The 27,543-nt window shown below is 41.3% G+C and overlaps 1 protein-coding gene across 5 annotated transcripts in view; it reads left to right on the top strand.

Moving 5' to 3' along the window:
* The window catches only part of TLN2 (talin 2), a 473,758-nt gene that overhangs the window by 69,216 nt on the left and 376,999 nt on the right, over positions 1 to 27,543 (top strand). For all 5 annotated transcript variants that reach the window (XM_037833795.1, XM_037833797.1, XM_037833796.1 and 2 more), the window contains exon 2: positions 7,178 to 7,267. The gene's annotated coding sequence lies outside the window, so the exon portion shown is untranslated. The remainder of the gene's footprint in view (positions 1 to 7,177; positions 7,268 to 27,543) is intronic.

The raw sequence follows: 27,543 nt of genomic DNA, 5'->3' as shown, positions 1-27,543 counted from the left end.
TTTGAAAACTGATGTCTAAGAGTTGTTTTCTGGAGAGAAATAAGGCCGATCCCTGACAGACCAAAAACAGGACACCGATACATAAAACAACTGCTGAGAAAACAGCTCCCGTAACCATTTGTCATCAATTACATTACTATATGACGTAATAAAGATAATTTATAATGCTTTCACAATAGCAGGAGTAGGTGGTAGTGGGGGGTTTTCTTTGTCTTTTCTTGGCATGTAATTGAAACAGAGCTTGGACCAACCGAGAAACATCTGCGTGTTGGAAAAAAAATTCCAGAGGCCTCTTGACTGGGGTCAAATATTGCTTCCTTATTTTATTTGGAGCATGTAAGCAGACTCCTCATCTGAGACAAGCACTAAGAACATTGCCATTTATGTCAGTTCATAAGTAAATTCATTTTCTGACCTAGGGAACTACTTAAATTCTAGATCACAGAGCACACTTAATGAATCTGAGGAGAAACTGTGTGTGCATGTGTGCATGTGTGTGTGTGTGTGGGAGGGTAGTAGTAGTGGTAGTGATCTTTCTCAAAAGAAATCTGTGGCTTTTTGGAGAACTGAATTTATAAATTCAATTCCCTTAACAATGGTACTAATCCAGAAGCTGTGTTGTTTATAAAGGAAAGTGTGCCTGTCCATTCAGAAGATGCACACTTTTTTAGTAGGTCCCAGAGGAACACTGAGTTTGCAGTGCAAGTCTAGTTGTTTGGCCATCAAGAAATAGAGCTCGAGTGGCTGAACCAATGAGAGTGGATACTTGGTGTTCGTCGGGAGTGCAAAGAAAAAAATATTTTTTTGTTCAGGCTGCTTGTACAGTTGGCTTGATTCTAGAATTGGCCCTTTGAGTACCACCCACAAGGACCCTTGAAGTGCTTGGGAATTGGCAATTCAAGAGGTATATGAATCCTCTCCCTTTGCCCCTGTGGATGCTGTGTAGGATACAAGGATACAGGCGCCAGCATCCGTGCCTGCCAGGAACTCATTCTAGTGTGGGCGGAAGGCACGCAGAAAATAAGGTATGTGGTCTCCCGCGGTGGGACAAAGGCGCCAGGGGTTCAGGGGAAGGAAAGACTCATTTTGATCAGGAGGGTCCGGGGAGGGGGTCTTAGAGGCTGAGGGGATATGATCTGGGTTTGGGGAGAAGGAAGATTTATATGAGATAGATGAGGTGGGGGCGGGCTTTCCCGGAATTAATATCTTGGGTACAGACCCCCTGCTCCCCCCACGTGGGTGAGTAGAAGGCAGGATGTGGTGGTGTAGGAAGAGTCCAAGTCTCCAGATGCACCCGAGGGGCAGGTTTGTGGTGTTTGTCTGTCTGTCTGTGGAAGAGGTGGGAATAGGGTCTGAGTAAAGGGAAATCAGGTGGGAATTTAAGTATGAAGAGCCTTGAATCCTAAGCTAAGAAATGTGAGCTGCATGGTGAATGTGATAGGGAACTTCAGGTGCAGGGGAGAGAGGAGAAAGGAGGTAGAAAAAGTACTGCAAGCAGGATAGAAAGACACAAGAAGGGAGAAAACGGAAGGAAAAGAATACCTTTGAGTCTGGTTCTTCGTCTTTCTGTGGCTGTCTGACTGATTGATGAGGGGAACTGTGCTGCCTAAGTGGGCTGGACCTTTGGAAAGACTGTTGAATTTTTTCTCCTGTATCTTTATTACAGTCCTGAGTTTTCAAACCTGAATGTGAAATCACTGAATTATATTGGACTCCAGGGGGGAAAGGCCCAATCATACTTTCCTCAAACTCTCTTATTGTTCATCTTAGTTCCTTGCAAAGTCCTCTATAAAGAATTATCTTTCCTTTCTTCTCTCTCATTCCTTATTATAAATCTACTGGGTTCCAGGATCCATTTAAATTGCTAGAGAAGCCATCAGGAAAGGGCTCTCCGTGCCCTTAAGGAGCTCCTGGTTTAGAAAGACAAGTGAAAGGATGATTCTAGTAGAGTATGAACAGGCAGTGGTGGTTTTTCTGCAAAGGGAATTGCAGGATAGCTGTATAAGGGGCGCTGGTTGGGGTAGTGCACTGGAGAAAACTCTAACTGCGGGAGCCGATGCAGGTTGTAGCTTATTTCAAAAACATGTTCTATCTTCACATCTGACCTAAAGTTTCTTCAAACAGCACAGTCTCTATAGCAAATATTTTGTTTCTGTCTCTCACCCCGGCATTGTCTTGGGGGCAGAACAGAGGTTATCTTATTAATAGGGTGTGGAAGTGATTCAAGGGATCCTTAATCTCTGTATGTCAAGTATTACCTATAGAATAAATTACTTAGCTTTGGAATTATTTTGTGATATGTTTCTAATGTATATGGGGATTAATTGAATATTAATTCATTTAAGAGCATGTTTGTCTTGATATAGCCTCTCTCCTAGGACACCAGAAGCACAACTACACTTGTGTGTAGGAGGAGTCTGCAAAACTTTTTGACCTTAAAAGATTCCCTCTTTTAAATGCTTGACACTTGGGTGTATGATAGTTAAAAGGTGAGGTGCCCCAGGGGAGCTGGACCAGTGACGGAGCTCATGTATGCCTCCACCACGCCCCTTTGGACTGCATGCCACTCCCATAGCCCAGTTTCTGTTCCAGGCTACTCTCGGGTGGCTGGTGTAATAACCGAAGGGGCAGAGGCACCATCAGGCATGGAGCAGGTAGCCTTTTCCTGCTGGTGTTTTCCGGGCCTGTGAGCAGCCTGCTAGAGCAAGTTACCGGGAATTAAGGTTTAGCCCAGTCTAGTGCCCCAGGTATACAGTGCTGTTACTGGAGGGTCGGCTCTCAGTGCTGGTCCAGGCCCTGGAATGTACAGACTAAAGGCTTGAGGGTAAGCCAGGGTCTTGCTCTTCATGGGGAGTTCCAGCCCACTCCTTGGTGAGGAGCCGGGGCTGGCAGATTGTCTGGGTTAAACATCAAACAGCTACCTCTGGAATCTGTTTCCTGGCTTGGTCATCCTCCCGCCTGTGTCCCATAGGATGGAAACACTGAGTGTGTCTGTAAGTGAGCAATCAGAATTTGAGAAGGATCCCACTTATGCACGGTCTGAGTAGGAAAGGGGCATGAGATCATTTTGTTCCCATGTTACTTGCTGAAACCCTGTGTCCTTCTGCACTTGGCAGGATTTTACTTTTCCTGAGGTCTTAGCAGTGGTTTCCCTGTGAAGCTATTGTTTTGAGTCAGTTGAGAAGAATGTTGGGTGCATACACATGCACACACATAACCAGGAAAGCCGTGCCCATCTTAAGCTCAGGAGAGATGGCAGAATCCAGCAGTACATTTTACTTTTGAAGAAGGTGACTTATCAGAGAGTGAGTTCTGTATTCTTAATTTGGCTTTTGGTGTTTTAAACTGCAGATTTTAGCCAGGAGAAGGGGAGAAGAGGCTCTTAACAAGAGAAGAGGAACTAAAATATTTTCTTCATTTGGCACAGACCACTGTGCGTCTGCCCTGCGCTGGGTGTGAGGCGGTCTGTGCAAAACTGGGTAAAATGTTGTTTGAGGTCATGATGTCAACTTTTGGCTCTTATAACTCAAGGATAAAAACAACTTTGTCTACCAGTCAGATTACAGAAAAACAAAAAATCACCCTTTTTTGAATGAGATGCCCTTGCTGATGTTATTAGGAAAGGAGCATGCTTTCTTATTTATTTGGCCAAGAAAACTTTGGTAAGTGTGGGAAAGGCTAGGAATAGAGACTTAGCATGTGTATTTCCATACTCTTGACCTATTCTTTTGACCAATGAATGATTTGACCATTCACTGAAAGAGCAAAATTCTCATGTGGAAGGTAAAGTTAATGTTTTAAGACACTTTACAGAGTGGGTGCAAGGAATCCAGTTTTCTGTATCTAGCTGAGGAGGGATATGGACTGATGTTCCAGTTCTACAAAAGTGTCTGGTCCTTTGCTCCTTGTCAGCTGTTATGCGTGAATTAATGGGACGTTCATGGTAACAGAATGTGCCACAGGAAATAGGCCTGCAGAGCAGGTAAGAGGAAAGACCACTGGCTCTCAGAAACCCAACACCAGCTTTTCCCAGACTGACAGGCAGCATCGGAGGTCACAGTGGCCTCAGTCCATAGCACACGACTGTCCAAGGGCGTGGACTTGAAAACTGAAAATGTATTTATAGACAGTGTCTCTGAGGCCAGAATGTGTAACTGTTCCTTCTCCGGCCCCACCCTTTGACAGGCGCTGAGACGGGAATAACTCTTGGAGGTCCCTGTCCCTGATGTGAATCTGTCTCTTCTTAAAAATTGCTTTGCTCTGTGACATACATATAGAAGAGTATATAAAATGTTTAGGTATAGTTTTAAGAGTAAAATGAACTATGTAGGTTAAGAAATTAATATCCCCAATACCTTAGAAGTTCCCTCCCATCCCTTCAGAGGGGACCCGCATCTCAACTTTTTATTTTAACCAGTGCTTTCTTTCCTTAGTTTTACTCCCTGTTGGTATCAGTCAGGGTTCTCCAGAGAAACAGAACCGACAGTATGTATGTGCGTGTATGTATAAGATGTTGGCTAACGCGACCGTGGAGGGTGACAAGTCTGAATTCCATAGAGCAGAGTGCAAGCTGGAACTCCAATAAGGGTGATGCTGAAATTGAGTCTGAATTCCCCAGGGGAAGCTTACTGGCTGAAGTTGCTGCAGAAATCCTTCTTTCTGTTTCCTGCAATCCTCAGTTCTGGCTTTGGATGAGGAGACGTTCCACATTGCTGAGGGCAGTCTCCTTGGTTGACTGTAGATGCAATCAGCCACAGATGTGATCAACTGATTGTAGATGTAAATCCAGCTATGAAATACCCTCAGGTAACAATCAGGCCAGTGCTTGCCTGACCAAATAACTGGATACCATAACCTAGCCAAATTGACAGATAAAATTCTCCAACACACTATGCATGCATTCCTAAACAATGTGTTTTTGTTTGTTGTTAATTTATTATTATTATGTTAGTTTAAAAAAATTGAGTACCAAGCACAAACCTAGCTTTGTCAGGAAAGGCCCCTAATGAAACTATTAGGCACATGCTCCTAAGAGAAGTGGAGGGCTCAAAACCAGTTGTTAGCGTTGCTAGCAGAGGAGCCATCCTTAGTCATCATAAATGCTGCAAAAAGGCTATCTTCTCGCAGGTTCCTGGCCCTGTGTTTGACTTTATAAATGGAGTTGCCATTTACAACCCCTTTTACAAAGGGGCTGTAGAAGGTTCAAAGAGAACTATAAAAGAATATTCCTTATAATGTTTTAATTTAGCAGGGAACCTTAACTTAGGTACAGAGGGACATTTCAGGGCCTCATGAACTCCTTGAAACTGAATGCATAATTTTCTGTTTTCTTTTTGGGTGAAAGGGTCCATCAGATTCTCAGAGGAGTCGGCCCCTCCCCCCCAATAAGGATAAGAACTGCTGTTTTAAATGAATAATGTGAACATTATGATAGACCCTCCCCCTCCTTTTTTTCCTTTAATCTTGGGACAGGTGAAGCTTTCTTGACATGTATTTGGTCTGGCTGTGTCTGATTCTATATTGGCTTTTTACACTTGAGAGTGCCTGTTGAATGGGAAATGAGAAGTAAGTTATATCCTGAGTTGTCTTGTGTAATCCTTGACTGAGCTGCGGGTGGTTTAGCAAGCTTTGCATTTTCTCTGAAATCTGCATATCCCTTTCCTGACCCAGAGTAACTAGAAGGCTATGATGGAAAAAAAAGGAAAATGGGAATGGTTGCTGTAGTTTCAAAACAAATGACCTCACTGCCTAAATTCCGCTTTATGCAAAAGAAACCCTAACTTTTGCCTTATAAATAATAATGGACCTTTAGGGAAACATATCCAAATATCCATTTAGTGAGAGTGGGGGAAGATTTGTCACTGCTGAAGCTTACGCTGGAGAAACAGAATACAACCATTATTATACCAACTTAGTAGTTATTTCCTAAGAGATATGGTAATTTTAATTTATAATGACTGACATTCAATTCTTCAAAGTAGGCGAGTAATTATACTTTGTGTAAGCCGATTTCGTATGATGTACTTTCACTTTTGTTCCAGATGTGTAAGGGAACTTCAGAATTTTCTAGCTGAAAGACACCTGAGGTTTATCTCATCCATGCTTCTTATTTTACAGATAAATTGGCTGAGGTCCTGTAAGGTTAGGTGATCTGCCAAGGATGCATAGATTTGTCAGGGCCAGCTGGAACTAGAACCCCCAGGGGGAAGAGGTAGCTATTTAGATGATTATGTTTAAATATATAATTAGATGAAGAGTTAATTAAAAAGAAATATAATCAGAAGCCTCATTTCCTAGAGAATTAGCGTTTTCATCATCCATTTCATTTTACCAAAATGACCATTGACAACTATCTTTGGCCACTTATCTTTGATGTGTACTATTTTTTCTGGTCTCCAAGCATTTCTGGGAGAATTCTGTTCTCCGGATCTGTAAATCTGACATATGGATAGGGAGCTTTCCTTTTTGCTCTTTGCTCTGTGTTGTTCCTTATGTCTCATGAATTCAGATTTTTTTTTTCTTCAGGTTTTCAGATTTCTCTCCATAGACTTTATATTTTTTTTTTTTTTTTTTTTTTTTTAAATTTTGTTTTTGTAGAAAACTAAGCGTTTCAGTTTGGCTGTGTAAAAGTCTTTGGGGTTTAAGGAAAAAGAACAAGAGAAATTGTGAAGATTTGGAACTGCAGGCTGCTTTGTCTCTTCTCCTGGGTTAAAAGTCAGGCAGAATAAAAATAACGTTTGTTTAGAAACTGAGCTTTATTAGAAAGGTAATTTGCAGGTAAATCTAAGCTTTTTAGACTTGATTCTGTGATTCTCTTCCTGGCCTTGCCATTGTTTGCTGCTGATTTGGGGCAAGACTGCCTTCTTTCTGAGTCTTGGTTTTCTCACCTGTAAAGAGAAGTTTGGACCTGATTTTCTCCAGGGGCCCTGCGCAGCTGGATGTTTGAACTCCATGATGGGCAACTTGGAGAGGGAGGCTGCCCTGGAGCTGCTGTTTGTGGGGTTGCCAACCTCATCGCCACACAGTACCCTGAGACCCTTTATCCTGTGAGGCCTCCTCTTGCTCCTCCCTCTTTATAACCTGAACCCGGTCAAAGTCGGTCAATGTCTAGGAGTGGGGTTCACCCACTCGCCATGCCGCCTGCACTGACACGTGCCATTTGTTTCTTCTCTGCCAGCGCGCTGCTGCAGGGTAACATCTGGACTTGGTTCCTGGCCCCTCGGATGCTCAGCTGCCTACAAGTTCCCGGGTTGACTTGTTGAAAACTGTGAGTAATTGCCGTGTTTCGATTTTGCAATCAACTGTAGACCTGTGGAATCTCGGGGCTAGGGGGACTGTGCCAGCAATCACAGAGTCCACCTGGGTCTGCTTGATTGGACCCTCTCCCTCTAGCCAGCATCTCTCGTACGCAGCTCCGAGAGCCTTGGAGACAGCAGCTTGTGACTCCAGACACAGACTCTGTCTCACCACCAGTCATGATGACCATGGGGGCTTCTGAATCTGCTTCCTCAGGGCTGCTTAGTGCCCCCACCACAGCCAAACAGACAAGTTCAGATTCTCTTCTTTACTACCTTGTCTCATTTCCCCTTTTTCGTGGTACTCCAGCCTCACTGGCCTTTCTTCACTGGCCTCAGGAGAAAACTCTCTTAATGGTGGCAAATATATGTGTGTTTCCTTCCACCTGACACTCTCTTCCTGTATCTTTCCCCGTTGCTCTCCTCCTTACCCATTGAGTCTTAAAATAATGCCACCTGGCTACCTGTTTACATTACATCTTCCCTTACTCCAGCTGTTCTCTCTCTCTCTTTAAACCTTTGTTTGCATCCTTGTTTGCACTTACTACACAATAGGTCTCTTCAGTCACTTGGTAGACTACCCATTCATTCATTCATTCATTCATCCATTCTTTCAACAAAATATTTATCTCCTCTGTAGATACTCCCGGGCTAAGTCAGGCACAGTCTGTGCTGTGATAGAGCTTCCAATCCATTAAGAAAGACAAAACATCCAAAGAAAAACCCAAGTAAAATATCATAACCCCATCCTGATAGACTGCTTTGTTCTAAATACTCTAAAGCAGTATCAGTAGGGGATCTTGTTAAAATGCAGATTCTGCTTGGTAGGTCTAGGAGGGACCTGAGAGTCTGTGTTACTAACAAGCTGCAGATTTGTAGACTGCACATGGAGAAAGAAGGCTGTAATGTTCTTATGCCAGTGAGACTTGTCCTTTAGTGTGATGCTTGGTGAACTGTCTGAGGCATGTGTCTGCCAAGCCTCTAGAGACCTGGCAGTCAAACAAGAGGGGCTGGATTTCGTCTGACTGTCCAGTCTCCTCCAGGCTGCATGAGACTGAGGGTCTGAAATACAAGCCTGACTGAAAAATATGGGAACCCATTACCATCACCTGAATCCATGTATTTAGAACCTCATTATGGTTATTGTAGGTTGTGGTTTTGTTAATGGAATCCTCTCTCAAATATTGTGCTTCTCAGATTCATGAGATGAAACCCTATGGTGTCTTTCTGCAGTGTGTAGCACATACTCTGTGAATTGGCATTTCTGAAAATACTGATGTGTTTTAGGAGCAGGCTCTATCAGCTGGGGCTAAAGTGGGGTTTGTAGCAAGTTGTCAAGAAGAGAGACCAGGTTGGAAGCTGTGAACTGACTACAGAAACCTTAGGGCAGGTGGGGTGAGAGTGAGGAGAAGGCCAGGAGTTCAGGGCACTGCTGTAATGTAAAAGCGGAGTCTGGATTCTCTGCAGTGAACTGGTCCCAGGGTTGTGCTCCCGAGATACTGGTGTGATGTTGCAAGCACAGTGCTGGTCAGCTCCCACAGGAGAACCCTTCAAAAACTGTGTTTAACTTTCACTAGAAGCCAGGTGGGTTGTCTGCTTTAGTAGTTAACGGTTCCAACAGCATGGGTATTCACAGTGTACTAGGCACTGTGCTGGCTGCTTGATACGTGTTCTTGATCCTCAACCCTCCCAACAGCCTATGAGGCAGGTGTAGTCACTGTTTGACAGAAGGGGAGACTGAGGCTCAGGGGTGGAAGAACTCCCTGGGGTCATCAGTGAGTCTGTGTCAGGGTTGGGACCCAGCCTGGTCTGTTAGATCCCGGGGCAGGGCTGTCTCTCCCTCCAGGATCGTGGAACGGGGTTTACTGCTTGTGACAAGACTGGGTGGACAGTGATCCGTGCAATTTTCTTCTCCCAGAACATAACACCCCTCTTATGACCCTACCCTGGGAGGCAAACTTTAAAATGTTTTCTCAGTACTTCCAGACCCTTGAGTTAGGGGAGGAACTTGGTCATTGAGGGGCAGAAATGAATAAGGGTGTGTTCATTTTGGAGGCAGACTTCTCCCTCGCCCACCTCTGCCAGCCTCACCAGAGACAGTTCTCCAGGAGTTCTGGAGATTGTGCTACAACTGATGGCCTGGGGCTTGGAGGCAGGAGGCAAGGGGTAGGGGTTGACTCAGTGTTCTGAAGAACATTTTCCTGGCCAATCTGTATGATTTCAGCATCAAAGACAATCTCCAAATAATCTCACTCTGTTCAGGGTTATTTTGGCTATTCTGTATATTAGGTAATGAGTTCTAATGCCTTACAGGTTTTAAGTTTTCAGTTAGTCTCCTTGGTTTTGGCTTCATGTGTGTGTTAGTTCTGGGCTGGGCCAAGCCACTCACCAGATGCAGATTTAAATGGAACCCACATTGCCAGGCTTCTGTGGCAAAATGTGCTTCCAATTCTCATATTTTCAGCAATGATGGGCAGGAATTGTGTTACTAACTCTATCCTAAACCCATGCCTACACCTTCCTCTCGGGACTGTTGGGATGTCTGCCCAGTAATGGGGGTGGAATTGGATCTTAAAAGCAGCTCTTTGCTTCTCTTAGGGTTAGGGGCTTAACTTGTTTTTCCATCCAGCGTCAAGGCTCCAGAGCCAGTGCGAGCTGGGTTCAAATCCCAGCTCTGCAGTGTGATAACCTCATGCCCGTGTGCATTTACCTGGGCCTCAGTTTCCCTATATAGGTACCAGTGACCACTAGCTGCTATTCTCTCATCCTGTTTCCTCATCAGTGAAAGAAGGGAGATGATTTCCACTTAGCAGGGTGGGCTGATTTAAGGATTAGACATGGTGCTCATAAAGTACCCTGCACAATTCCTGGCCACTCATCCTTTAAGGACTGGCTGAAGTATCCCCTTTCCTCTTGTGTCTGGCTGAATTCCCTCTAACTGAGCATTTATCCCTTTGTCTGATGCCAGTTCTGTTGTCTTTAGACAGGAGCTCCTGAGGGCAGGGGTTATACTTCTTCTATCTTTGGATCCTATGGTCTAGCACTGGGCCTTGGACTCAATGCACATTGATTAAATGAACCCAACCCAGTAATTTCCTTCTTCCATTTGCTTATCTAAATCCAACCTTTCTGAAGTGTGATGAATTAACAGGCATTGCTGAAGAATACTTGAGCAAACATAGAAGTGGGAACAGGGGTAAATAGGCCTCTTGTAATTATAAGCCTTCAAATGAAAAAGAAAGGTCAGTGTTTCCTTGTCTTTTGTGAACTTTAGCAGTTTTTTCTGGGATCTTCAATTATTTGAGATAATGGAGGACAGTGGTTGGAGTGGGAGATGGCTGAGTATCTAAAAAATTATATTCTTTCTTGTAAGAGATTTTATTCATATTTCTTTACAGTGTTTTTCTTTTACAAGTTACAAAAGTAATTTATAATCTGCTTGATAAAAAATAAAATAAAGATAAAAAGTGAGGTTAAAAATAAGTAAAGGAAGAAAAAAGATAATATATAAAAGTAAGGGAAAGCACCTTCCCATACTCTGCCTTTTGTTTTGTGTGTTGCATGCCTTAGGGTTGTCAGACTTGGGGCTGTCTCCCCTCATTCCAGACTGTACTTTAAAAAAAAAAAAACACAATGAAATTTAAATTTTAAGATGCCTGGAAGTAGAGATGCAGGCCCTTTCTCCCTTCAAACGCATTGTAAACAGTATTCAGATACTTTATAAATTGCCATCCTTACTTCAAGGCAGTTTCCTTAGTCCTACAAACTGCCCCAACCCCAGAGCCAACACTGTTCAAAGGACAGCTGAGGGGAGGGGTGCAGCAGAGGGATTCTGCCTGCAGTCTACACCCGCGTCGCCTCCCCTACCCCGGTTCCAGCAAAGGGGGATGTTCCGATCCATTTTATTACCTTTCCTTGTCTGAAATTGTGTGTGTATGGTGACATCCAGTCTTAATTCTCTTGCTCATGTGGGACCCAGAGTGGTATGTTTCTCTGTATTTAAAAAAATAAATAAAACAAAAAATCTAAAAAGCATGATTTCTAGTGAAAGGGATGACTAACTGGAAATTTGCATGTTTTTACTCTTTCTCTTCCCTTGCAGAGAAAAATCTTATCTTGCTTAACTACAGTAGGCAATATAATAGCCTGTTCACCCCATTTTCTTTTTGTGAGACAGAAAAATATTTTCAAGGTGGTATTAGAGGGGAAGGTTTACGCAGAGTCCTCATGACCCTTTGTGTATGATGAAGTATGTGTTTTTAACAAAAATAATAATATAATCCTCTGTGTAATGCTTTTGTAAAGTTACTAAGTTACATATGGACATTTCCATGTTAATACAAATGTATATCCCATATGTAACAACTGCATGTTATTTCTTTACGTTAATTGTTATGCATTATTTTTTACGTGAAAAACTATACTATTCAGCTGGGTCTGTGTTCTGCCTAACGTTTTGTTTTTTTTTTTGTTCTGCAATAAGTACCCATGTCACTCTTATTTCTAGACCAGTGTAGGCATTTTTGTAGAATTTCTAGGATATGGTCCTTTAAAAATTTCCCTTTCAAAAGATATTACAATTTATATCCCTAACAAGTATGTGGAGGCCCTCACTTGCACAGAATTTATTAATCGTAATCTTTAATTTTTTTTTTTTTTCTAATTTGAAAGTTAAGTGAATACAAAAATGCTACTAAAAAATATGAGTGTGCCAGATGTAGGAATTCATAGGGCTTCAGACAAAGTCTTCATGCTGGTAGACACCCGGGGGCTGCTAGGCCGCTCTTTCTGGCCCTGTGGTGTAGTGGGCAAGGCCTAATCACAGTCCCTCCCTGGATGTGCCTAGCCCACCCCGATGGCTCCTTGCTTTGTTCCTCCAGTTCTTGTTTATACCTGGCAGTGCTTAGTACTTCATGGATGCTCAAGAGCAACCACTTCTTGTTCAAGTGTCTATGAAATAGAAGATGTGGACGGGGCGGAGGCTGCTCTTTGGCTGGGCCCTGCTGCAGCCTTGACCGCTCTCTCCCTTGCTCAGTTTCACTCTGTTCTTGCTCAGAGAGCAGCTCCTCTGTGCACTTGCTGCGGCCATGGTAGCCTGTCTGCTGCTGGGGTCTCCCGGGAACCCCGAATTACTCTTAAACATTTGTTGGAAGCATATTTCCCCAAGACAGCGTCCTAGTCCCTTTTTGTTATGCGTCAGGCATCTGTGGCAGTTCTTCTGTGTAACAGCACTGGACAATGACAGGATGATACAAAGCTGATAAAAATTCCCCATGGGATGCGCTTTACGGGCCTGCCCACCCCAGACAGGCTTTTTCCTTCTGTATTGCAGCCAGCATGCTGTATGACTGATTCCTGCTCCGGGGTCCTGGATCAGACCTCTCTTTTGGGCCTGAATCATTTCCAGTGAAGTCCTCCATTTATATATATATATTTTATTTTTTCCTTTAAAAAGTAGTATTCTTTATCTCTGTGTAGATCTCCTGGGCAGCCTACATGGTGGGCTTCAGTTATTGAGTAGATGGAAAGCAGGTTGTCAAAAACAGTTGCAGCTTTTTTCTTATGGGTCTGCTTTGAGCTGCCATTACCTCTTCCCCAGATACAGCTCTTGCTGGGGGTTCCCCCTCTGCAGCTGCTGGTAGAATGAAGAAGTGGACGTCCAAATGGGCTCTACTGTAAAACAAGCCGTCTCGAGAAAAGTCATGAGGCTTGGAATGGGCCTTGCGAACAAAACAGCATAGTAGTCTGGGCAGTAGCTGTCTCTCTCAGATGTTTTGTTCAATGGAAATATTTCAGTGATTTAAAATACCCTCAAATGTCTTTCTGAGAACAGAGGCAATCAGTTAAGTAGCTCCCGCTGTGTAGCGGGAGCGCGTCATTTCACCCATGGATCACATTTGGCAGCATGTCCTTTGGTCAGCTGCATAGTTCCCCAGAGACAAAGGGCAGTTGCATGGAGAAGATGTTAAGGCTGGGGGTGGGGAGGGAGTGACCCTTGTGCAGCAGCTGAATTCCCAGAGCTGGTTTGAGCTTTGCTATCTTGAGTTTGTAGTCCAGCAGCTACTGCTGCTGCTTGGGCCTGCAATGGAGAGGATGATTCAGTCATCTGGAAGGTGCTTGTGGTGATTTCACTGCAGTTCAGAGGAGGAACAGCCCAGGGTGGGTGTGGTTGCAGGGGAGAGTTTACTGATGAAGTGGATGGGACTTGGATTCTAGTGCTCTGGGCCCCTGGGGTCTGTCAACTATTTAGTAAATTGGGACAGATTTTATTTTCATTGCTAAAAAAACAAAGATTAGTGATCTGGTGGCAAAATATTCTGCAAAACAAGGATAGATATTACCAAATAATTTCAGTCTGACATGGAGGTCATTAGTTCTGTAAATTAGTTATCTTTAGAGATCATCTGGTCCAGGGGCCAAGATTTTCCCTGTGATGCCCCAAGGGTCTTTGGGCTCCAGTAGCTCCTTAAAAAATATGAAGAAACTTCTGGTCCACCAAGAAGGTGGTGTAAGTTGTTCTAGGCTGCCTATCTCTCACAGAGTCTTTGAAAACTAGTAAAAGAGCCATCTTTTTCAAAACACTGGAAAACAGTTAAAGGGTTGCAGTAACTGGGCAAGTGATGAATCAAGAAAACACAGCTTTGAAAAAGGTAGGGCAAGCTTATGGAGCCCTTGATAGTCCTTTCTCTATCCCTACGTGACATAATGTAGAGCTGGCCTGCTCCCCCAGTGTGGGTCCCTGGCTCAGTTACTGCAGGAGCAGAGTCAACCCTATGTGCATACTGGGGTGGTTGTATGTTGGTGGCTGTATGTTGGTGCCAGTCTATTGGGTGGGAGCCTGAGAGACTGAGCCAGATCACTGTCTCTGACTTGTCCTTCTAGCACTTGCCCTGCAGCCAGAAGCAGCCTGCAGGCAGCTAAAGCAGTGTAAGAAACAATCAGGTTGAAGTGGCCTGGGACAAAGGATTACTGGCTTTAAAATACAATAGAGCACCTCTGGGAGTGGGTAGGTCTATTTCATAGACAGTGGAGAGCACATTCAGAGTACTGTAAAGGAGGGAATATACACATTTAAGAAGCCCAATGAATCTCAAATGGTAGACATGACGAGAACCATGCCCAGACACATAGTCCTCAAACTGTTGAATCCCAAGGACAATGACAGAGTTCTGAAAGCTGCAAGAGAAAAGCAACATGTTATGTACAAGGGAGTGGTAGTAAGGTTAATTGCTGATTTCTCATCAGAAACCATGGAGGAAAGAAGGCAGTGGGATGAAATATTTAAGGTGCTGAAAGAAAACAATTTCCAACCTAGAATTTTTAAAAAAATTTTTTTGATTGTGAACTTTAACTTACATACATAACAGTGATAACTTTCAAAGTATGATTTCATAGGTAGTTAGCAAATTTCAAAGAATGTCATGGGTCACAGTTCCACAACATCAGCCATTTCCATTATTGTAAAATATAATGTACATACAGAAAGGTATCATCTCTCGATATACAGTTCAACAAGCAGTCATATAGGTAATTTCAAAAATTGTCATGGGTTACAGTTCCATAGCTTCAGTTCTTTCCTTATTATATAATACAAGGTATATATAGAAAGCTGAAGAACTTCAAGGCACAATTCAATGAGAAGCTATAGGCTACAGTTCCACCATGTCATTTACTTCATTCTAGCCATTCCAACACCCCAGCATCCAAAAATATATATATAATAATATAAAGTTTCAGTATTGATAGACCTTTGTTAAATTTTTTTCTTGTTTGTTGCTACCCCTTCTCACTTAATCTCTTTCTCCGTCTTCAGGGGTGTCTAGGCAGTGAGCACCCTAACTTGTACATATTGAAAGGGGGTGTCAACAGTATGGGGAATGGGGCCACATCTGATAGCTGATCTTAAAGAGGCTGTTGCATCTGGGTTTTAGAACTTGTCTGCCGACCTAGAATTTTATATTCAGCAAGACAGTCTTTCAGAAATGAGGGAGAGCTTAAGACATTCCCAGATAAACAAAAGTTGTGGGAGTTTGTTTCTACTAGACCTGCCCTACAAAAAATGGTAAAGGAAGTTCTTCAGACTGAAAAGAAAGGATACTAAAGAGTGGATCTCAGCAGCATCAAGAAATAAAGGTAACCATACAGATGGTTATAAATGCCAGTACTATTGTGTTTTGGGGTTTGTCACTCCACTTTTTAATTCTTATTGGTTCTAAAATGCAAATTCATAAAAAGTAATGATAAATCTATGATTTTGGATATATACAATGTATGAAGATACAATTTGAAAAAGTTGGGGGGCACAGAGGTGGTTAGGAACAGTGTATGTGTTGTCTATTGAAGTTAAGTTGGTATCAAATAAAACATAATTGTTTTAGATTGAGGATGTTAAATTTTACCTCTGTGGTAACCACAAAGAAAATATACAAAAAATATATACAGAAAGAAATGAGAAAGGACTCAAAATGGTACAATACAAAAAAGTCAAATAACTGTGAAAGTAAGCATTAATAGAAGAATTGAGGGACAAAACAGATATAAGACAAAGACCAAATATTAAAATGGCAGAAGAAAATTCTGCATTATCAGTAGTTACTTTAAATATAAATGGATTAAAATGCAGAGAGTGGTGGAATGAATTAAAAAAGTATGATCCAACAATATGTTGTTTTACAAGAGACTCACCTAACATTCAAAGACACAAGTAGGTTGAAAGTGAAAGGACAAGAAAAATATACCATGCAAATAGCAACCAAAAGACAGTTGGGTTAGCGGTATTAATTTCAAATAAAATTGACTTTAAGTAAAAAACTGTTATGAGGGAGACAAATGGTCACTATATATTGATAAAGTGGTCATTTCAAGAAGATAACAATTATAATATAACACACACGCACACATACACACCCCTAATGGCAGAGCCCAAAATATATGAAGCAAATATTGACAGATTTGTAGGAAGAAATAGATGGGTTTACATTAATAGTAGGATACTTCAAAGTGTCACTTTCAATGTAGGATAAAACATCTAGACAGAAGACCAGTGTTCCAACCCAGATTAGCCCCAAGAGCAAAGAACCTGCCTAGCACAGAGTTACCCTTGGGTTTAATTAGGGACTTACATGCAGGAGATGAAATCTTCCTGAGTGTGATAGGGGTCGGGAACAGTGAAGTTAGCGTTCCACACTGAGAGAGAAAGAGAAAAAGGAATGCCAGGAGGAGGTCATTGGGGGGAGGGGGTTGGGGTTTATAAAGATTTGTGACAAAGGAGTTTTCTTGTGAGATTTGGTTACAACAAGGTCTCCTGAGATTTGGTTACTAACAGTGATTAGAGGAGGGAAGTTTTAATGCTTTCCCCCACCTGGAGGCAGGAGAGGCCTTGTCGCCTGGTCATGTAGGTGGCTGTGTGTGTATCTCATAATGGAGGAGGGGGCGGGGCCTGGGAAAATAGAAGACTTGAGTGGATACTCTAACCCAACTAGACCTAACAGACATATATAGAACACTTTACCCTGGGTAATTCCTCTGCTTTCTCTCTAACAGCAGAGAAACATGCATTCTTCTTAGTGTACATGGGTCATTTTCCAGGACAGACCATATGTTAGGTCACAAAACAAGTCTGAATAAAGTAAAAATGTTGAAATCATACAGTCTGACCACAATGGAATGAGGCTAGAAATCAGTTACAGAGGGAGATCTGGAAAATTTACAAATATGTCAAAATTAAACAATACACTCTTAAACAATACAAGAGAAATTAGGAAATATTTTGGGGCAAATGAAAATGAAAATACAACATACTGAAACTTATGGGATGCAGCAAAGACAGTTCTGAGAGGGAAATTTATAGCCCCAAATGCGTGTATTAAAAATGAAAGATCTCAAATCAGAGGCCTAACCACACAACTGGAGGAACTAGAAAAAGAAGAATAAGCTAAATCCAAAGCAAGTAGAAAAAAATAAGAAATAATAGAGTGAAGATAAATGAAATAGAGAATTAAAAAACAATAGAGAGAATCACAGAAACTACTGGTTGGTTCTTTGAAAAGATCAATAACCATTAGCCAGACCCCCCCCAAAAAAAAGAGGGAGGGGGAGAGGGAGGGGCACATTTCTATGGACGCCTCAGAAATAAAAAGGATTATAAGAGGATACTATAAACAACTCTATGCCAACAAATTAGATAACCTAGATGCAATGGACAAATTCCTAGAAACAAAACAGATTACCTACACTGACTCAAGAAGAAATAGAATGTCTCAATAGACTAATAACAAGTAAATAGTTTGAACTGTTAATAAAAAAAAGTCACAACAAAGAAAAGCTCGGGACCAGTGCACAATTTTACCAAACATTCCAAGGAGAATTAACACCATTTCTGCTCAAAGTATTCCAACAAATTGAAGAAGAAGGAAAATACCCTAACTTGTTCTTAGAACTAACACCATTTTTGCTCAAAGTATTCCAGCAAATTGAAGAGGAGGGAAAGTGCCTTAACTCATTGTTTGAGGCCAACATCACCCCAATTCCAAATCCAGATAAAAATACTGGAAGAAAACAGAATTACAGACCAATATCCTCAATGTATATAGTCAAAAATGCTCAGCAAAATACTAGCAAACTGAAGTCAATAGAACATAAAAAGAATTATATTCTGTGATCAAGTGGGATATCTCCAGTTATCCGAGGCTGGTATAACATAAGAAAATCAATTAACGTAATATACCACATTATTAGAATGAAGGAAAAACACCACATGATCATTTCAATTGATGCAGAAAAGGCATTTGTCAAAATTCAGCACTCCTTGATAACGACGCTTTAGGAACATAAGGAGATTTCCTCAACATGATAAAGGACATATGTGAAAGCATCATATTTAGTGGGAAAGAAAGAAAGCTTTCTCCATATTATCAGGATGCTCACTGTCACCACTGCTATTCAATATTGTACTGAAAGTTCTATCCATAGCAGTTAGGAAGAAAATGAACTAAAAGGCATCCAAATTGGAAAGGAAGGAGGGAAACTTTTCCTATTTGATCCCATATATAGAAAACCCTGAAAAATCTATAAGAAAGTTACTAGAGCTAATAAACAAATTCAGCAAAGTGGCAGAGTATGAGATCAACTTGCAAAGTCAGTAATGTTTCTATACACTAGGAATGAGTAATCTGAAGAGGAAATGAAGATGTAGCATCTAAAAGATTCAAATGTCTGGGAATAAATTTGACAAAGGATATAAAGGACTTGTACATGGAAAACTACAGAACATTGCTAAAGTAATCAAAGAAGACCTAAATAAATGGAAGGAAATTCAGTGTTCATAGATTGGAAGACTAAATATTGTTTAGATGTCAGTTCTACCCAAAGCAAATTACAGATTCAACACAATTCCAATCAGAATTCCATTAGCCTTCTTTGCAGAAAAGGAAAAGCCAGTCATCACACTTATTTGGAAGGGTAAGGGTCCCCAAATAGCCAAACCATCTTGATAAAGAACAACAAAGTTGGGGGACTCATACTGACTTTAAAACTTACTAGGAAGCTTCAGTTATCAAAGCAGTATGGTACTGACACAAGGACAGACATACTGACCAAAGGAAATGAGTTGAAATTCAGAAATAACCCTCACATCTATGGCCAATTGCTTTTTGACAAGGGTGCCAAATTTACTCAGGGAAAAGAGGGAAAGAATAATGTGTTCAAGAATTAGTGCTGGGAAAACTGAATATCCTTCTGAGAAAGAATGAAAGTGTACCCCTACCTCATACCATATACAAAAACTCAAAGTGGATCACAGATCTAAATATAAGAACCACTGTTATAAAACTCCTAGAAGAAAACATATGGAAGCATCTTTAGGACTTTGCATTAGGTAGTAGTTTCTTAGAATTTATATCCAAAGCATGAGCAACAAAAGAAAACCTAGATAAATGGAGCTTCATCAAAATTAAAAACTTTCGTGCATCAAAGAACTTCAGCAAAAAGACAATTTACAAAATGGGAGAAAATATTTGGAAACTACATATCTGATAGAGTTTAATATATAGAATATATAAACAAATCCTACAACTCAACAACAAAAAGACAAAGTACCCAATTAAGAAGGGGGCAAACATTTTTCCAAAGACAATGTACAAATGGCCAATAAACTCATGGAAAGATGCTCAGTATCATTGGCCATTAGGGAAATGCAAATCAAAACTGGAATGAGATACCATTTCATACCCATTGGAATGGCTACTGTTTTAAAATTGGAAAATAAAGTGTTGGAGAAGATGTAGAGAAATAGGACTACTCTTTTATTGTTGGTGGGAACGTAAAATGGTGCAGCTTCTGTAGAAAACAATTTGTTGGTTCCTCAGAAATTTAAACGTAGAATTATACTATGGCCCAGCAATGCTACTTCTAGGTATATACCCCAAAGGATTTAAAGCAGGGGCTTGAATAGATATTTGCACACTGATGTTCATAGCAACGTTACTCTCAACTGCCAAAAGATGGAAGCAACCCAGGTATTCTTTAATAGGTGAATGGATGAACAAAATATGGTGTGTGTGCGTGTGCACAATGGAGTATTATTCAGCCCTAAAAAAGAGTGAAGTTCTGAAGTTTGGATATACATGGCAACATGGTTGAACCTTGAGGACATAATCATGTTGAGTGAAATAAGCTAGATGCAAATGGACACTTATTATATGACCTCACTCATATGAAATAATTAGAATAAACAAATTCACAGAGTCGGAAAGTAGAATACAGGTTGCCAGGGGCTGTGGTAGGGGTAGGAAATGGGGAGTTAATGCTTAATTGGTGTAGAGTTTATGTTTGGGGTGATAAAAAACTTTTGGTAATAGATGCTGGTGATGATTATAAAACACTGTGAATGTAATTAACACCCCTGAATTACATATTTGAATGTAGTTAAAAATGGAAATTTTAGGTTGCGTATGTGTTATAGTTTGCTAATGCTGCGGAATGCAAAACACCAGAGATGGATTGGCTTTTATAAAAAGGGGGTTTATTTGGCTACACAGTTACAGTCTTAAGGCCATAAAGTGTCCAAGGTAACACATCAGTAATCGGGTATCTTCACTGGAGGATGGCCAATGGTGTCCGGAAAACCTCTGTTAGCTGGGAAGGCACGTGGCTGGCACCTGCTCCAAAGTTCTCGTTTCAAAATGGCTTTCTCCCAGGACGTTCCTCTCTAGCAAGCTTGCTCGTCTTCAAAACGTCATTCACATCTGCACTGTGTCCCTTCTTTTTGAGTCAGCTCATTTATGTGGCTCCACTGATCAAGGCCCACCCTGAATGGGTGGGGCCATGCCTCCATGGAAATATCCCATCAGTTATCATCTACAGTTGGGTGGGGCGCATCTCCATGCAAACAACCTAATCCAAATGTTCCAACTTAATCCCCTCTATTATGTCTGCCCCACAAGATTGCATGAAAGAATATGGCTTTTTCTGGGGGACATAATACATTCAAACTGGCACAGTATGTTACTAGAACAACAAAAAAATTAAAAAGGATAGAACTGTACAACAAAATGAGTGACTCCTAATGTGAACTATTGACTATAGTCAATAGTGTAAGTATAATAATATAGTTTCATGAATTGTAATAAAGTCACCCACACTAATGCAAATTGTTAATAGTTAAAACAGTTTGTGTGAGGTTGTGCATATGGGAACTCAGAACTTTCTGCCTAATTTTTTTGTAAACCTTCAACTTCTCTAATAAAAAATAAATTAAATAATATATTAAACTCACTTATTTTCTGATAAAGGAGCAAGGTTTTTATTTGTTTTCTATTGCTGCTGTATTGAATTGCCACAAACAATGGTTTAAAACAGAACAAATACATTCTCTTACAAGTGTGTAGGTTAGAATTCTGATATGAGTCTCTCTCAGCTAAAATCAGTTTGGGCAGGGCTGTGTTTTTTTTCCTGGAGAGTCTGGTGGAAAATGTTTTATTGCCTTTTGCAGTTTTTCTAGGTTGCCTGGATTCCTTGGCTTGTGGTGCTGTTCCTCCGTCTTCAAATCCAGCAACGTAACATCTCCCTCCTCCTAATCCTTCTTTCCTGGTCACGTCTCCCCTCTTACCAAGTGGGGAGAGGTTTCCTGCCTTTATGGATTATCTAGGATAATCTCCCCATCTCAAGAGCCTTAACTTAAACACATCTCCAAAGTCCCTTTTGTCATATAAGGTGACATTCACAGGCTCTGGAGAATAGGACCTGGACATCTTTGAGGAGCCGCTCTTCCTATGAGAGGGTCAGACGTGTAGAAGTTTGCTGGGCTCACAGCAAGGTGTGTGTCAGAAACAAGTTCAGGGATCCAGTTCTTCTGGTTGCTCAGGGTATCAGCCCTGTCCTTCCTATGGTTTGATTGCATTGCGTGATGCCTGCTGGAGGCTACACCCCTAATGACAGCTACTTGGTCCCTGGATGAGAGGCAGTGAGAATGGAAAGAGGATGGAGGTGCCGAGGTTGGGTTGTTGGGGAGTGGCAGGGGGCACAGGGTGAGTGCGTGTCATCCAAGAGCTCCACCTTGCTGGATAACAGGTTACATTGACTGTGTGTCCCATTGTATTGATTTGGCTCTGTTCTTGTCAAGATTCTTTGTGTGCAAGGGCAGAAACCTAGCAAGCTAGCTCAAATCAAGTTGGTCGGGATGAGAGGATTGTTGAATGTGCCTACTGTGTGCCTGAAAGAGCGCATTTGGGACCCACCAAGGCTTTATTTCTTGCCCTCTCCTTGTCTTGCTGTCTGAAGGAAGCAGCTCTGGAATCTTTCCGTACAGTGACACCATTCTCCTGCTTATCTGAACCGATCGGCTCCTTTGCAGACACTTCATATGGAGACCTCACCCCTGAGACTACCCCTATTCAGCTCAGCTTCTCACAGCTCCCTGGCTCAGTCCGTGTGTCCCAATTTCCAACTCCTAGGACATGAAAATGAATGACTTGAGTTTGGGCCGGGTGTGCAGTTGGCTTGTGGATGCAAGAGGGATACAGTCACCTAGGCCTGTGGGTGGGGTAGATGGTTACGGATGAGTTTAGTATCAGGAGCGGGGATGCTTGCCTTTCAACAAGGGTTACTGTGGAAAAGCTTTGTGCAAATTGTATTTGAATTTGTATGATTTTCAAAGACTTAAATTTGAAATAATTTCCAAACTTACACAAAAGTTCAAGAATACAGAGAACTTCTGTGTACTCTTTACCTAATTTCATCAATTATGAATATTTTGCCACATTTGATTTCTCATTCTCTGTATTACATATTGTTTTTTTCTGAAGCATTTGAAAATAACTTACACACATCCTGACCCTCTACCCCTAAATACTTCAGCATGTATTTCCCAAGAACAAGGGCTTTCTATTTCATAACCACGGTTCAGTTAGTAAAATTAGGACCATGTATCATTGATATACTACTGTCTAATATACCATTCATATCCCAGTTTCACCTCTTATCACAATAATGTCCTTTAGAGCATTTCTCCCCCAGTCTAGGATTCAGTCCATGATTACTCGTTGTTTTCAGTTGTCCTGTCTCTTTAGTCAGGAACATTTCCTCTACTTTTCTTTGTCTTTGGTGACATGGACATTTTTTGAAGAGTACAGGCCAGTTATTTTGTAGCATTTTGGGTGTTTATAAAGTTTCTTCACTACCAGATTCCTCATGATGAAATGTGTTTTGGGCAGGAATGCTATGTAAATGATGTTTTATGTCTCCTGTATATCACGTCCAGGGGTACATGATGTCATTTTGTCCCTTAACTGGTGATGTTATCTCTGAACCCTTGGTTAATGTGGTATTGAATTTGCAGAATTTAATATATGTATTCTAGTGGCAATGGACATTTAAAGTTGGGCATTTAAAGAGGACAATCTTTCCCTCTAAATACTAGATTTTCCTAAAGTGGCACCCTTGTACTCTTCAAGGTGTGCTCTTTAACAGAGGTGGAAGGGCAATGTCTGAAGAGAGTTCATGAACAATAAATTGCCAGAAATTTCAGCAGAATATTATCTCTGCCCTTCTGGCAAGAGTGAGGTCCATTCTGGAGATAGAAACACAAATGCAGTTTTCCTGCTGGGTTCCCTTTGAACATATCTGACTATCCTGGCTGCCTGGGAATTTCCTAGGGGTGGAAAAGACAGATCAGGACACAGAAAACTCTTCCTAGCACACATTTGGCAGTTGTGTAAATGATAAATCTGTTGGTGCAGGTTGCTGGCTACAGCTGCATTTTCTCCCTGTGGATTGCTTCTCTTCTGGCATTGGCTCTCTGGGCCGAGTTCGGTTTGGTCAGGTTGTTTTATGTTTGCTATTAAGACTCACGATGGTTCCTCTTACAGTGATTCTGGGATTCCTTGTGAGGTGACTGTCAGGACTCAGGCGGCTGCGCTGTGGAAGGAGGGTGTTTTAATTTCCTGGTTGCTAAAACAATTACTATAAAATGGGTTGGCTTAACAACAAGAATTGATTGACTTACAGTTCCAGAGCCTAGAATGCTTGCTTCTTCCTGGGATAAGTATCTTCTGGCTGGCATCTGTTCCAAAGTTCTGGTTTCAAAATGGCTTTCTCCCAGAATGTTCCTCTCTAGGCTGCAGTTCCTCAAAAATGTCCCTCTTAGTTGCACTTGGGATATTTGTCCTCTCTCAGCTTCTCCGGACCAAGAGTCTGCTTTCAACGGCCATCTTCAAACTGTCTCTCATCTGCAGCTCCTGTGTTTTCTTCAAAGTGTCCCTCTTGGCTGTAGCAGCTTGCTCCTTCTGTCTGATCTTACATAGTGCTCCAGTGATTTAATTTAGACCCACCCTGAATGGGTGGGGTAGCACTTCCATGGAAATTATCCAATCAGAGTCATCACCCATAGTTGGGTGGGGCGCATCTCCACGAAAAAACTCAAAGAATTACAATCTAATTAACACTGATAGGTCTGCCCACACAAGATTGCATCAAAGATAATGGCGTTTGGGGGGACACAAAAAATTCAAACTGGCACAAGTACCTTCACTGAAGAACACCAGTGGCATCTGGAAAACCTCTGTTTGCTGGGAAGGCACATGACTGGCTTGCTAGTTTGCATTTCCAAGTGGCATTCTCCAAAATGTTTCTCTAAGCTGCAGCTGCTCTGGGCCTGTGTGGCTCTCTTTTCAAGTACTTCAGTAAACTAATTAAGAGCCACACTGAATGGGCAGGGCCACACCTCCATGGAAATAATCTAATCAAAGGTATTACCCATAGTTAGGTGGGTCACATCTCCCTGGAAACAACCTAATCCAAAGATTCCAACCTAATCAGCAGTAATACATCTGCCCTCACAAGATTGCATTAAAGAACATGGCTTTTTCTGGGGGGACATAATATATCCAAACCAGCAGAATGACCTTCAGCCATATTGGGTTGAGGCCTTAACTAATAACATTTTCAGAATCCTATGCCAACAGATTATCCTAGGCCAAAGCTTCTAAAACATCTTCTGTTTTATGAACTAATTTATGTTGGGCATTTGACTTTGCTGACACCTCTATCTGTTATTCCCACTTGTCATTACAGAAGCAAATACATATAGCCTACCTTAGGAGCAATAGAAAAAAATGGTACTGTTTTAAAATGAAATATAATAAATGATCACTCATTATAAGCAACTGTATATCTTGGCTATCTTACCTAGTATGCTGCTTTATAAAGGATATGACACAGTACCTGAGCTTCCTGAATGTGGGGGGGAGTGGGAGTAGGTATGGGATAGAAACAAAAGAAATGGCTCAGGTAATGAATTACCTAAGATTGACACAGAGAGTTGCAGTGGAGTACAGTTGGAGGCAAGAGTTGGGGCGGGGAAATCTTTTAGTATGGAGAGGTCAGGAAAGGCTTGGCCAAGCAAGGTGTTTGAACTGAACCTTGAAGAGTGGGATGGTAATGGGAATTGTTGGTAACACAAAGGCGGGGGTTATAGGTCCCCCCTGATTTGGTAGCAAAAGCTCAGCTGCAGACCACCGGCAGGATTCAGTGGGACTAGACTGTGAGAACCACTGCAAAACAGCAGGAATTTGTGTCTGTGAGGGAATTTGAGTAATTGTTGAATTACTACCCAGCATTGCCAATTAAAACAAAAACTTGGATTTTTCAAATTCTGTCTGATGAAATGCAAATGGAAAGTCTTTATAATCTAATATGCTTGAGTGATTATTTCCAGAACACAATGATCAGCCAAATGGCTCCTAATTGATCTGAAAATGTTTGTTGAGCCTAGCTCTGGGAGAGTTTATCTACTGAGCTGCTGATTTAATCCCAAAGAGAATGCAGTAAGAGTATGAATATTTCAGGACGAATTAAAAAGAATGGTTAATGATATAAATACAAAACCCACAACCACATGAAGGACATAAAAGTGCACACATTTCTTCTTTTTCTCCTTTCTATATTTTCACTAAAATAGTCTCTTTGGAACTTTCGATGTTTTATAATCTATGAAAAACCAAACAGGTCACGCATCAAAAACAAGCACAGCTTTTCAGACATGACACAAAAATATAGTCCCAAATGATGACACGATTTACCATCTCGGAGGCATTTTTAAAATGACCAGTGTCAGAATATACATTCTGCAACCATTTGCTCCTTAGAAGCATTCCTTGAAACTTATCATATAGCTATTAAGAATTGGAGAACTTACAATTCCTGAATCCTGACTTTATTTCTTAACACTCCCCCCCTTACCCCAAGACACCAAATACCTCACTGTGGTGGTTTTAAAATATGTTTACAAATTCTTTAATAGACTTCCCTTGAAAGAGATGGAGGCTAATTCTCCATCCCTTCATTGTGGGCTGGACTTAGAAATGAGTCACTGATGTATAGAATAAAGTGGAAGTGACAGTGTGTGACTTCAGAGACTGAGTCATAGAGGGCACTTTGGCATTCTCCTTGCTCTGTCTCTTGGATCGCTCACTCTGGGGAAGTCAACTGCCATGTTGTGAGGACACTAAAGGAGCCACGGCAGGGTGCAGGTAGCGAGGTGCTGAGGACTTTACCCAACTGTGATGTGAGGGCGCCATCTTGGAAGTGGATCCTCCAGCGCCAAACCATCAGAGGGCAGAGCCCCTGTGGACATCGCCATGGGAACTACATGAGGGAACCACCCAGCTAAACCACTCTCAAATTCTTGACTTAAAGACTCTGAGAGATAATAAATGTTTATTTTAAGCCACTAAGTTTTAGGGTAATTTGTTATGTAACTATGGATAACTAATACTCTCATCCAGAGTAAATGACTAAATATAGATCTTTAGCAATGATTTTGGAATATTTGTAGCATTGGGTCATAATCCACAGGGGTTTTATTCTTATAAACTTTAATTTGCAGCCTTACTTTTTAAAGTGGTAGATATATTGAACACCACTCTCTACTGGCCTTTTCTTTTATAGGAACTGTTGCTAGGATTAAAATCAATTTATGGGTTCATTTGTTTCTCAAATATTTTAAAAATTTTCTCAGCAGTTGTTAATGATTGAACTTACATGGGGGTTATATCTCTGTATGACTTGGGACACGTATTTGTTCATGTCTTCAGAGGAATTGGCAGTGACAGCAGGCCTTCATACATCCCTAAGACAGCTGGGTTGAAAAATAAATATTCCTGGGCATATATTCCTAGGGGTTATGCTTGTGGAATTGGAGTAAAAATTACACACAACCTTAGGAAAACTAGGTCTTTCCCTAAAGGATTTTAATAATTTACTTCCTTATCTTGTGTCTTGCTGTCAGCAGAAGCATCACAGGGTTGTTTGTGTTCTCAATCTCAATTTTTAAAGACACTGATGTATGTCACTTTATATGACACTTTATATGTCACTTGCTTCTTCACATCTGGAACTTTTGTGTAATGAAGGGTCTTTGGCCATGTATGTATCACTTTATTTATTTATTTATTTTTACACTGAGTCCTCTATGCCTAGGACATAAATGCTAGATAAATGTGGTCTGGCATTGGGAATGTTGGGTGTAAGTGTTGGGGTGGGGTGGGAAGGGAAACTGGGGTTGATGGAATAGAGCTAAAATGTCTCTGAAATGCAAAGAATGAGGTTTTTGAGAAGAACTATGATAAAAGTAAGATGAAATGCAATGGGGGCTTCATTTACTTTGGTATCTTCTGGGAAAGAGGAATTCAGAATGAGTGAGTTTTCTAAATAATTGAAGTTTTCCCCAATTACAGGCCAAACTATTTTCAGT

Source organism: Choloepus didactylus, chromosome 4 (assembly GCF_015220235.1).
Source record: "Choloepus didactylus isolate mChoDid1 chromosome 4, mChoDid1.pri, whole genome shotgun sequence".
Lineage (NCBI taxonomy): Eukaryota > Metazoa > Chordata > Mammalia > Pilosa > Megalonychidae > Choloepus > Choloepus didactylus.
This window is presented reverse-complemented; position numbering and strand designations above follow the sequence as displayed.